General features: G+C 37.3%; 1 long non-coding RNA gene across 1 annotated transcript in view; it reads right to left on the bottom strand.

The window, feature by feature from the left end:
- The window catches only part of LOC141575816 (uncharacterized), a 35,255-nt gene that overhangs the window by 9,314 nt on the left and 12,902 nt on the right, over positions 1–13,039 (bottom strand). The window contains exons 2-3 of the long non-coding RNA XR_012503715.1: positions 2,352–2,414; positions 115–258 (exon numbers count right to left, since the gene is read on the bottom strand). This is a non-coding gene — a long non-coding RNA (uncharacterized LOC141575816). The remainder of the gene's footprint in view (positions 1–114; positions 259–2,351; positions 2,415–13,039) is intronic.

Raw genomic sequence — 13,039 nt, 5'->3', positions numbered from 1 at the left:
TATGCACGTCCCACACTGCCTAGGTTTCTTTGCAGTACACAAAGCGGTCACGTGTCATTAATGAGCACGTGCTCCTGTCTGGAGTTTAGTCCTTAAAATACACTGTAGCCTCACCTTTGCCAGGAGTAGATCCACGGAAAGCACACAGCAGAGGTGCCCCGCACACAGGCTTCTCCAGCCCTGAGCACAGGCACCTGTCAGTGGTGGTGATTTGGGGAGCTAAATGCTTCTGATCTTCTGTGTTGAAGGACAGAAATTCTACAATGTATAAGTGTGTAGACAAACAACATAGGTTTGAACCACGCAGGTCCGCATGCACACAGCTGTTTCCAGTAGTAAATCCTACAGTGCTACACAATCCACGGTGGGCTGAAACTGCAGATGTAGAACCACAGATATGGAGGAACTGTGAGGAATTGTGTATATGGAGGGCAGATAGTAAGTTATATGCAGGTTCAATTGTGCAAAGTTTCGGCACCCTAACCCCCACCTTGTTCAAGGGTCAACTATACTTCAGAAAGGAAAGCAGTCCTACATATGAAAGTCTGAGATGCATGAAGAAATAATGAAGAAATAAAGAACTAGGTAAATGTGAAAAAAAAACCAAATACTGATTGTATAAAAAGAGTAATGTCTCACTTGGGTAGCAAGAAAAATTAAAATATTGGACAATAATATGTAAAATAAAAGTTAAAGTGTTACTTGTTTTTGGGAAGAGAGAGTAGACTTTTAGAGTAAGTTAAATATGCATAATCACAGACACACAAAATTGGAAGAGGATTATACCAAACTAGTTAATGGAAGAGAAATAAATTTTTAAAAACTTACTTGATCTAAAACAGAAAAAGGAGGGAACAACAAAAAACAATTTAAAAGGAGAACAAAAATAAGATGAAATAAAATAATCAGTAATCATTATAAATGTAAGTGAACTAAACTTAATTGAAAAGGAGACTGACAGACGATAGCAACATGCCACATGCTCTTTAAAAACTATATGCTGTTTGGAAAGAAAAAACTCAACTGCAAAAGCGTAAGGGCCCCGAATGACTGACAGTAAAAGGATTATCAAAATAGACAGTAAAAGGCACTAATAAAAGCAAAGAAGATCCATTTTCTAATGTTAAAAAACTCAGCAGAAAGGCAAAATTCTAAGTGTGTATGCAGCTAACAATATAGTTTCAAAATTCATAAATAACTGGTAGAACTGCAAATTTGGAGAACTACACTGTCATCACTGGAGGTTTTATCCTTTACCCTCAATAACTGATAGATGAAGCAGACAGAAATCTAGAAAGCATGTGGTAGGTTAAAACAATTCAGCCAACAGGCTTGTGAAATGCAAAGAAGCGGGTCTTTGAGAGTGAATCTGTCTTTACAAGCACACACAGAATATTTTATGAAAACAGACCACGTACAGGCCACGTGGCAAGTCTAGCAAATACTGAGGAATCAATATCATTGCCACCAACCTAATGAGAACACGGTGCATTTCAGTTAGGTACCAACAAGAAGACAATACTGGAAAAGCTGCCAATAACTTAGATATTTTAAAATGCACTAAACAGCATATGAACCATGGAGGAACTCGTAATGGACGTGAAAAAATATTATGTATCTAAACTGATAGATAACTTCGGTGCCACCTTGGGAGTTTCTGGGATTTACTTTTATTAATGCCACAGGTGTTTCTTATTTGTTCTATTAAAGACCAGAAGTCTGTACAATAGACTACAGTCTCATTTTTAGCCAGTAAAATATATACTTATTTTTATTTCTGCTTATATGTTACTTCAGGAAATACATAAATTATAATAGCTTAAGAATAAAATTAATTTTAAAATCCATAAAAATCAGCGGGGTGTAGCTAATGTGGCATATTAAAGAAAAAATTATAGCCCTAAATGTTTATATTCAAGGTTAATTCCAAATATGTAACTGTATAAGCTATAAGAAATGAGGTAGGATGCTGCCCTGAACTAGTGGTAGTGGCGTGTTAGGAAAGAATGACACCACTGAGCTAGATGACTCGATCCAAAAAGTTAGCAAAAGAATAACAAATGCAGAGAGAAAAGGAAGGGAGTGAGAACAGTCAGAAATTAACAAAAATAGACAACACAGCAGATCAAGAAGGGTAAAGCTGGCCAAAAAGACAAAACACACTAATTAATGGGAAGGCTAATTGTGTGTGTGTGTGAGTGACAGAGAGAGAGACAGAAAAACAGAAAAGGAAGGAAAAGTGGGTACAGCTAAAGATGCAGCAAAAATTAATAAGAAAATACTATGAACACTTTTAGGCTGATATATGTGAAAATGCAAAATAACAACTAATATGTTTTCAGCATACATACGTAGTTGAGGTATCTGGAAATGCAGGGGATGTGGACCTCTGATGCAGGACAGTGGTGCCACCGCTGGGGAAGGAAGCAATGGAATTAGAATCAGGAGCGGTAAGCAAGTGACTTCAACTGCAGAGCACTACAGCATACAGCTACACACATGAACTATCTCACATGGAATTTAAGAAAAGAGTGAAAAGTGTTATTAGCAAACTATATGACAGGAATTTAGATTATATAAACTTTTAGGAAAAAATATTAAAAGTTTTGGTGCAAGAAGGAAAAGAAAACTTAAAGAAACCAGAGCCCATAAAATTAAAACAGTAATCATAACTCATTCCCCTTTATCCAGCTCTCCAAAAAATACAGGCCCAGATGGTTTTACGTATATTTCACCAAACTTTCAGGGACCAGTGAGATACTCTATATTTTCAAATTGTTTCAGAAAATGTAAAAATTAAAAAAGATGCTAAAAATCATCCTGTGATGGTATTCTTAATTCTAAGATCAATAGACAGTATAAGGATAAGCCCATTTCATTTATGAATCTAGACGTAAAAACCCTAAATAAAACATTTGGCCATTAAACGCCTGTGTTTTAAGACTCGGAAAACACAGGCTGGAAGTAGACCTATGTGTTAGTCACCGGAGCTTAATTCTTTGCTGATGAACACGCACATAGTATTTATTCCTAAGGGCCAGAGCTCTGGCCCTAAGTGGCGTCTCTAAAGACATTCACTTTGGAAAATCAGTAAGTATTAAACTACGGAGGACGTTACCTCCCGGAGAACTGGAGTGCTGAAGTCTACGGTTTATGGTGTAATTAGACAACAAGTAAGTCTATTACACTCCTGTTATAAGAACAATGAAATATGTATATCAGTATAAGGGAAATTCCAAGCAGTTCTACCATTTCTTAAGAAACAATTTAAGAACTATACCCTGCTATTACTGTTAAAGTAGAAATTGACTTCAGTACAATAACCTACAGGGTAGATCTAAGGACGCAAGGTTAGCACAATGCTGTGCGAGGACTGACGAGCACAACCGTGTGGGCCCTATCACCTTAGGAAATAAAATTCGTGCTCTCTTCTAATGCTCAAGGATCTGCATCTCCAACTGTGGAATATGTGCTTTGTTAGGTGCTTCCCTGGAAGGAGAGACTGGCCTTAATGGATGTGTTGGGGACCTTGACTGATAGCTGATACACAAGAGACGGTACCACCAGGACTGCTCTAAGCTCCTCTGGTGCTTTATTTATAGTACTTTGTTTTGTTGTTTTTAACCTCAGGAGTTCTGGACAGGGACCGCAGCTTGGTACCCTTCTCAATTTAAAAGACTTTTTTCAACTTCCCCAATGAGTATGCATGCTTACAGCCTCTAATAATACTAAATAGTGGCAAACAGCAGGGAACTGACAGACTAATGCTTCATCCACTCCAGCAAATGAGGCCCAAACATCTGGATCCAAATACAATAAAGGACATGTTGGCATTAAGGAAACATTTTGCCTCCCAAATGAATTCGCATTCCATCTCAAGATATTTATTAAATTTGTAGCAACTGTGCATTTGGGCTTCAGGGGATGATAATGTTCTTAAATATATAAATATTCTCTACATATTTTATTAAATTAAAAGTTCTAAAATTCTAAAATAATTTTAACTCTCAGTGGCAGAACTCAAAGTCTGCCCTTTTAGTTAATTGGGACAGTAGATGAGCTTGAATACTGATCTGCCTGGCAGCATTTTGCCAAGTCTGACTTTTTTTTCCATATACAGAGCTTTTTGAAGTGTAGCCATTTTCTTTTTGAACCAAAAATGCAAATGCAAAATAAAACTGGTATGTAATCAGGAAAAAAGAGGCAGTTATTATCATTTCAAAAGTCATTCATTCTACAAATATCTGCTGAGGGTTTGTTGTGATAAATAGAATGTAGCCAATAAAAAATAAACAAGCAGAAAGTTAAAATAGATGTTTTAAAAGTCCATTAAATAAAGTTTGTGTTTTAATTAGATGCCGTTCTCTCCTGTATTACAAACAATCCAAACAGCCTGATGAATGAAAATGCCCATCACTCTGCCTCCCCACACACTGTCCCTGCTGAGAACTGCCTCAGCTCAGCTTGAGGGATGAATCGGCTCGAGGCAGAGGTGCTCTATGGGGAAGGACTCAACTCTCCCGGCTGCAGCTGACACAGCGCCACCAATCCTGTGGGAGGTCAGAGCCTTAGGAAAAGCCCCTACAATCAGATTCTTTCTCATGAATTCAATCCAGGTCTAGATCACATCTCTGCAGCTGACGCCAAAGCCAAAAGGTAATGATGTAAACTGAGGTCAGTGGGGCCAGCATGGCCACGTTGCAGAGTTGAGATGTGTGAAAACTGAGTGAGCAGAGGAAGCCAGCAGTGGAGAAAGGAGAAAAGAACAAATGCAGAGGTACCTTGAGAGAGAAAGTCCCTGAAGTAGCCAAGTTCCAGGCTACTCTCAATATTCAGTTACTTCCCACTTGGGTTAATTTAAATGGGACTTTTTCCCCCTTTCGATTTAATGGCCTTGATTGTGGATGTTTGAACATACAGTATGTAAAAGCAAGTCAGAAGTGGAGCAGGAAGAAAGGCCGTGGGGCCAGGCAAACTAAAGACAGAAATGGCAGCAAAGGAATGAGACAGTGGAATGGAGAACACAGTGAGGGGCCTCTATGACCCTGGACACTTGGATGTAAATAAATACTAGAACCAATCAGAAGAGAGGCTCATGTCCCTTCTAGTGGCTTATGTTCAGCCTACCCTCCAGGCACTGCAGGGGAGCAGCCTGGGCCCCTCCCCACAGCCCACATCTCCACTTCCCAGACCCCTGAAGGACAGCATGCCCATAATTTCCCCCCCTCTCTCCTGCACTGTCAGATTCTTCCTCTCTGCTGATGAATCATTCCCATCCACACAGTCAGGTGCCGTGATGGCTCCCACGTAGCCCCATGTCCCCATTCCGTGGATATGCCATTTCTCTGCTCCTCTTTCCAGAACAAAACGACAGCTCTGTACTCAGTGTCACCACATCCACTCTCCCTCTTCTCTCCTGAACCACTCCCTCAAATCGGATTGTGCCCCCAACACAAAATCCAGAGCTACATCCAGCTTGTGAAACCTGGTGGTCAATTCTTAGTTCTCTGTAATGCAGGGCTAAGGACACAGCATCACTTTTGAGGTGGTCTTGAAATAAAAGTATAATCTGCACTTAATTAATAAGCTTTCAAATATATAACTTTCAATTTACTGTAAATACAGAGATTATTAGAATGAGTTACACAGCACCAGGAGAAAGCAATGAGGTAAATCCAGAAGGCAGTCCCCCCCCATCCCTCCACACAGTGCTTTTCGAACAGCTTTCTACAGGGACGGTCTATGCTGTCCAGTACAGCAGCCACTAGGCACATGTGGCCACTGGGCAGCCAAAATACGGTTAGTGTGACTGAGGATACGAAATTTTATTCTAATTTATTTGTATGTATAGTAGACTGGTCTGTTCTCTTAAGCCAATATTATAAGGAAAAATAGAGGCCAGACACTCTTCAAGAATAAAGAATTTTAAGTAAATGACATCACAACCAAATGTAAATACAACTGCATTTCTATATACTAGAAAAAACACTGGAAAACAGAATTAAGACCAATTCTGTTTACCACTACACCAATAAACATAAAATAATTGATTAAAACTGATTTCTACAGTTAAAATGGGTACAGTTCATAATATGTAGATTATACTTCAATTAAGTTAATGAAAAAATCCTCAGGGATAAATTTAACAAAAGGCAAGTAAGATCTCTACATTGAAAATGACAAAATACTGAGAAAAATTAAAGAAGACATAAATTGAGAGAGACACTATGTTCATGGATAGAACACTCAGTATTGTTAAGATGTTAATTCTCCTCAAACTTATCTATAGAGTCAACACAACTGTAACGAAAAAGTCTTAGCAGACTTTTTATTAGAAACTGACAAGTTAATTTTAAAATTTATCTGGAAATGCAAAGAATCTAGAAGAGTCAAAATAAATTTGAAAAATGAAGTTGCCTTCAAAATTTACTTTAAAGCTACAGTAAATAAGACTATGTGGTTTTGGCATATAAACATGCAGACTGGTGGGCAGAGCAGAGTCCAGAAATACATGCAGAGAAAAGAGCCCAGACATATATGGTCAACCAATTTTCAATAAAGGGTACCAAAAAAATTCAACAGGGGAAAGGACGGTTTTCTCACTATGTCGTTCTAACGCAACCACGTATCATTTAGAAAAATAAAACCTCAATGATTACCTCAAATCATACTACAAAATTCAAGATGGATCATAAACCCAGACATAAAAGCTAAAATTAGAAAGCTTCATTCATAAGAAAACATCTCTTTGACCCTAAGTCAGGCAAAGATTTCTTAAGACACAAAAAGCACTAACCATAAAAGAAAAAGTTATTGATCAAAATTAAAACCTTCTGCTCTTTAAAAGATATCACAGCCTAGGAGAAATTATTCATGATATTTTTTCATAAATTTACCTGACAGAAGTGAATTTATGTTTCTGGAATGAATATCTGTATCTATATTACCTGCAACTCAACAATAAAATAAAGGCGAAAGACTGAACAGAAATTTCACAATGGAAGATATAGAAATGATCAATAAGCACAAGAAAATGTGCTCAGAATCATTAGTCACCTGGGAATGCAAATGAAAATCACAATGAAAAAACACTTCCCACCTTTAGAATGACTAAATTAGAGGCTGGCCGCACCAAGTGTTGATGAGTATACAGAACCACTAGGACTCTCACACCTTGTTGGGAGGAGTGTGAAATGATACAACCACCTTGGAAAACTGGCAGTTTCTCCGAAAACTTAATACACATCCACCCAATCCTATGTCTAAGTATTTGCCCATGAGAAACAAAAACAAATGCCCATAAAGAGACTCATACAAGAAAGTCCCAGTTGTTTTATTCATAGAAGCCCCCAAATGGGAAAAACTCAAATGGCTATCAGTAGGTGGATGGATAAAGGAATTACGGTACAGTCATACAATGGAATACCACACTACAATACAAAGTAGTAAAGGAGGCAGGCAGTATAGAAACACTCTGAGCAAAAGAAGTCAAACACAGGGGGAGGGTTTAGCTCAAGTGGTAGAGCACATGCTTAGCACACACAAGGTCCTGGGTTCAATTCCCAGCACCTCCTCTAAAAATAAGTAAATAAATAAACCTAACTACCTCCCCCCTCCAAAAAAATAAATAAAATAAATTTAATTAAAAAAGAAGAAGTCAAACATAAAAAAGTTCATACTTCATGATCCCCTTTATGTAAAATCCTAGAATAGTCTTGGTCAAGAGCGGTTGCCTCTGGGAGGAAAAGGGGATTAACCAGAAGGGACATGAGGGAACCTAACTAGGGTGATGGAACCGGTTCTGTATCTTGACTGCAGTGTTGATTACATGAATAAATGCATTTGTCAAAACTTATCAAATGGCACTCTTAAAGTTTATACATTTTATTGTGTGTAAATTTTATACAAAGCCTCAGAAGTTTTTTTTGGGGGGTGGGTAGAAATTAACAAGTTGATTCTAAATTTTATCCGGAAACGCAAAGGGACCAAAAATATCCAAGGCAGTCTAGAAAAAGAACAAAGCTTGAGAAGTTTCATTGCCGGAAATTAAGCTCAGTTATAAAGCTATAATAATTAAGATAGAGTGGGACTGGTGCACGGATAGACAAACAGATGAACGAAACACAAGAGAAAGTCTAGAAACAGACCTACACACTTGATTTATGACAAAGATGACACTGTAGTGCAGTGGAGAGAGAAGAGACTTTTCAATAAATGGAGCTGGTTCTGTTGGATATAATATTTTTCAAAAATGATCTTGACCTCTACATACCATGCACAAAAATCAAGTTTTGGGAGATTGTATGTAAAAGGCAGGAAATCTAGGGAAAATATTTAGAAGAAAACACAAGAGATTATCTCAACGACCTTAAGGTAGGCAAATGTTTCTTAAACAAGATATAAAAAGTAGTAACTGTTAAAAAGCAGTTTGATAAATTGGACTATCAACTACAGAATGAATAAATTAATGGTGGTGTATCAGACAACTGAATACTCCATGGCAACCACATGTAACAACATGAATATTTCAAATAGAATGCTGAGCTAAGGAAGCCAGACAGTATACCATACGTTTCCACTTACATAAAGTTCAATAACTAGCAAAACAATTTTATGGTGTTAAGAGTTCAGATACTGTTCACTCTGTGGTGGAAGACTGGTACTGGCTTACCTGGATAGTTTCATTTGGTAAAAATACTTCACATTGTACAATTACGACTTGTGTACTTTTCTGTGTGTCATACATCAATATGGATAAAGTTAAAAAAAAAATCATCAACCTAATTTTTCTCCCGTCTTCTTCCTTCTCACATCTTCTACGTCTCTGAAAATGACAACTACATCCAGTTGTTCAGGACAAAACCAGTGCAGCCACACTCAGCCTCCTCCTCTCTCTCATGTGCTACACAGTCCAGTGCAAACCTGTTGGCTCTCTCGTCTCTGTCGCCTGCTGACTGGCTCCCACCCCTCTTCCCTTCAGCCTGCTCTCCCTATGGCAGCCACAGCAACCGTTTTAAAACATACATCAGCTCACCTTATGTTTGCTCCTAAGCCTTCAAATTGGAATTATGTGCCATTTTATAATAAAGGTGCTCAATGGATGCTTTGAGAGGATCACAGCACTACTTCTGTGATATTCCTGCCAAAGATGCATAAACTGAATCTAATCAGGATGAAACATCAGACAAATTCAAACTGAAAGATTTTCCACAACATGACTGGCTTGTGAACTGTATAAACTTTTGGAAAGTAATTTGTTATCTATGAAAGATATTTATACTCTATGACTTAGCAATTTAACTCTGAAATACATATTCTAGAGAAACTCATACATGTGTCCAAGAAGAGACCTACTGGAATGTTCATCACTTATTATTACAGCAAAATGTTAAAATCAACTTAAATACTCAGTAAGAAGAGAATTTATGAAATGTACTGCAATGAAAAAGAATGAACTAGAGCTATACAAACATGGAAAAATCTCATCAACATAGTGAATAAAAATAATCTATTACAGACATGCATGGGAATCATAACAACAAATTTACAGGGCAGGTATGGAGGAGACAATATACTCTGGGAGGAACATATCAGCAGTTTCAATTGTATTTATAATGTTTTATTTCCTAGGATAGATGGTAGATACATGGGTTTTCACTGTTAATCTATTTGCCTTTAAGTGTGAAACTTTTATATCAAAAAAGTTGCCAATCTAAGTTGAAAATTTTTCATCCAAAGTGGTTAAAATAAAAACATTGCCGAAATAGTTTTATTTTAGCCCACCACTGGTTTTCTGAAAAATGTACTCATAAGGAAGTTCTGTGCAGGTAATAGCAAATGACAATTTCCAAACTTTTAGCCAATTCTGACAGTGTAGCAAGGCCATCAACTTCACATGGAATGTGACCTAGCTGATAATTAGTCTAGATCTGAGTAACTGATAAAGCTCTAATACATTCTGAAAGGCTGGGTGGGATGGCTTTTATCAACCAGCACTGACTTGTAATAATTATACAGGCTATCTGCCACATCGCTGTAGACAGCTATACATAGCCATCAACAAAAATTAGCTTACCAACAAGAACTATACTTTTGATCAGGAGTCACACACACACGCTGGCTGAGTGTACAGGATGAGACAACAGAGCACTATGGAGTTTAAAGTTTTCTCTCAGAGGTTACAGGGTAGAGTTGTTTCTTTCCTAACCTTTGGGCAAAAACAACTGCTTGAGAAGTGAAAAATTCCTTTAGGCTGACTGTGTAGGCTAAAGAATGGTTACTTTGATATTATCTTTTTAAAAAAAATCAGTAAAAGTGGTTATGTGTACAGGGTTCTAAAGATGCCAAAGACGTCACAGCTAATGGAGTAGATGCCAGATTGCTTTCTGAGATCATCCCAATTCCCAGCCCACTTCCCCCTATTCCCACCCAGATCCTGACAAATACAGAACTGCATATATATGACTTTTCAAACTTTTAGAATTCACAGAAGAATTCTTAGATTTCTACAGAAGGAAATGTTTTTGATACATCTTTCTCACCACAAAAAAACATCTGGCATTTAGCAGATTCTTTTTGAAGAATAAGTTGCAAACAATGCCTTTTTTCTTTGAAAATCTGTAATCACAGAATACTTTTGAAAGAAAACCCACATGTAATGAGATTTGCATAGTGCTTTCCATAAATCATGAAAAACCTGTTTTTCTATGTATGTCAACTTGGATATTCTTGTTACAATATGCATTGAGAAATGCATATATATATATTTTTCAACTTCCAAAATGATTTTGAGAAGCTCTAAATAAAAACATAGAATAAAATCCATAAAAACAAAAATAAGAGTCAAGTAATGAGGAGGGCAGAGGAGGAAAAGTAAGTGAATTACATACACTAGAGGGTTTTACTGTGGTTTGTGATCACTCACACAGTGTCCTCCCCAGGGCTCCTCTAAGTAGGGATGGTATGGAACAGCAAGCACAGCACAGCACTCTTTGAGTCTACACTAGCGACAAGTGGCATCCAATCTCTGTGCTCAGAGACCTGGCCTGTGGCCCACACCCTGCTCCTTCTTGGGACTTCCACCAGCTGCCCAGGCATCAGGGCATGATCAGGGGCCCCCTCCACACAAAGGCTAGAGCTGTTAATGTTGCTGTTACCTGTTATCATCAGGATCTTTTTTTTAATGACTAAGAAGGCTTTGAGATGACTTCCAGAAGCTATATCTGGGAAGTCCCTGAATCCTTGAGACCACAGACTGGTTACTAAACCACTGAGAGGGAGTCTCACCATGGCCAAAGCCTGCTGGTCCCAGCAGGGCACTAAGCACTGGACATCTGTCATGAGCTCGAGGATCAAAAGGTTACTGAACATTTCCTACTTATTACTTTCTGGATTTTCTGTTCTGGCTTTTCCCTCTCTCCCTTGCTGTGCTCTAAACTCCAGGCAGAGGATTTTATGTTTATTGTCGAATGAACTGATAAAGGGAAATGGTGGAACTGAGAGGGCTTTCTGTTACCATGACTCATAAACTTTAATGGTTTATTTCCCTGAAAGACATCCAATTACCACAGCTCCAAAATCTTGCTAATCATGTACTAAAAAGTTGTTTTAAAGGGCAAAATGCCAGTGAATAGTATCTTCACCTCTCATTTTCTGAAAATTAACCTTTAAATAATATCGTGAAAGTAAACATTTTAATTCATCAGGATTAGAATATGGTTAATAGATAAACATTTCCCAACTTTTAATTTTCCAAATAAGCAAGCTTAGAATTCCCCTCTCAGAGCACTACCATCATAGAATAATTTGCCAATAGAAACATTCAGCATGACTTAAGGAAATATCCAGGATATTCTAAATTTCTTAACTTGAGAAATACTACTCAATTCACTGGCCCAGCCTCCACAGCTCATATGAAGTATCAAATTGGCTGCACCATTTTACATTCCAACCAAGTATACGAGGTTTCCATTTCTCCACGTCTTCACCACCACTTGCTATTACCTGTCATTTTGAGTACAGCCAACCTAGTGGGTATGAAGTGGCTTCATGGTTTTGATTTGCATTTCCCTGATGGCTGATGATACGGAACATCTTTCCACATGCTTATTGGCATTAGTATATCCCTTGGAGAAATGTTTGAGATCCTCTGCCCACTTTTCATTTGGGTTGTCTTTTTATTACTGAGCTGTGGGAATATTGTATATATTCTAGATAGAAACCTGTTTTCAATTATGATTTACAAATATAAGCACACCTTGGAGATACTGCAGGTTCAGTTCCAGACCCTCAAAGTAAAGCAAACATTGCAAGAGTCATGCTAATTTTTGCTTCCCTAGCACATAAAAAGTTATGTTTACAGTATATTGTAGTCTACTAAGTGTGCAATAGCATTATTTCTTAAAAAAAAAAAGCTCATACCTTAATTTAAAATACTTAATTGCTAAAAAATGTAACCATATAAGCTTTCAGAGAATCGTTATCTTTTTGCAACAGTAACATCAAAGATCACTGATCACAGATCACCATAACAAATATAATGTGGGAAAAGTTTTTGAAATATTGCAAGAATTATCAAAATGTGACATAGAGACACAATGTGAGTAAATGCTGTTGGAAAAAAGGTGCTAAGAGACTTGATGCAGGGTTGTCACAATCTTCAGTTAAAAAAAAAATTTATTGAATGTTATTTTGAGTATTTTAATCCTTCAAATGTAAAGCCCAAAATTCTAGTATTCAAAGTGTATGGTATGCTATGTTTTGCTTAGGAAGAAAATCCAAGTTTTCTTGATGTCAATTTATACAACTAAGACAGTTTTAATATAAAGAAAATAAGCTTCTAGCTAGTACTGAGTTTTGTTTTAGAGGGTTTTGTTGTTGTTCAACTAGATAGGATGACTTTAAAGTTCATTTGGAAATACAAAAGGCAGAAAAACTCTGAGAGGAAAAAATACATGTATATATATTTAAAATCAAACAAATAACAGGACAAGTCACACAAAATAGTAAAAGCCTCAATAAGAGTGGTTCTAACATGTAA

Source organism: Camelus bactrianus, chromosome 32 (genome assembly GCF_048773025.1).
Source record: "Camelus bactrianus isolate YW-2024 breed Bactrian camel chromosome 32, ASM4877302v1, whole genome shotgun sequence".
Taxonomy (NCBI): Eukaryota; Metazoa; Chordata; class Mammalia; order Artiodactyla; family Camelidae; genus Camelus; species Camelus bactrianus.
Note: the sequence above shows the minus strand (reverse complement) of the source record. Positions and strands in the feature narration are given on the sequence as shown.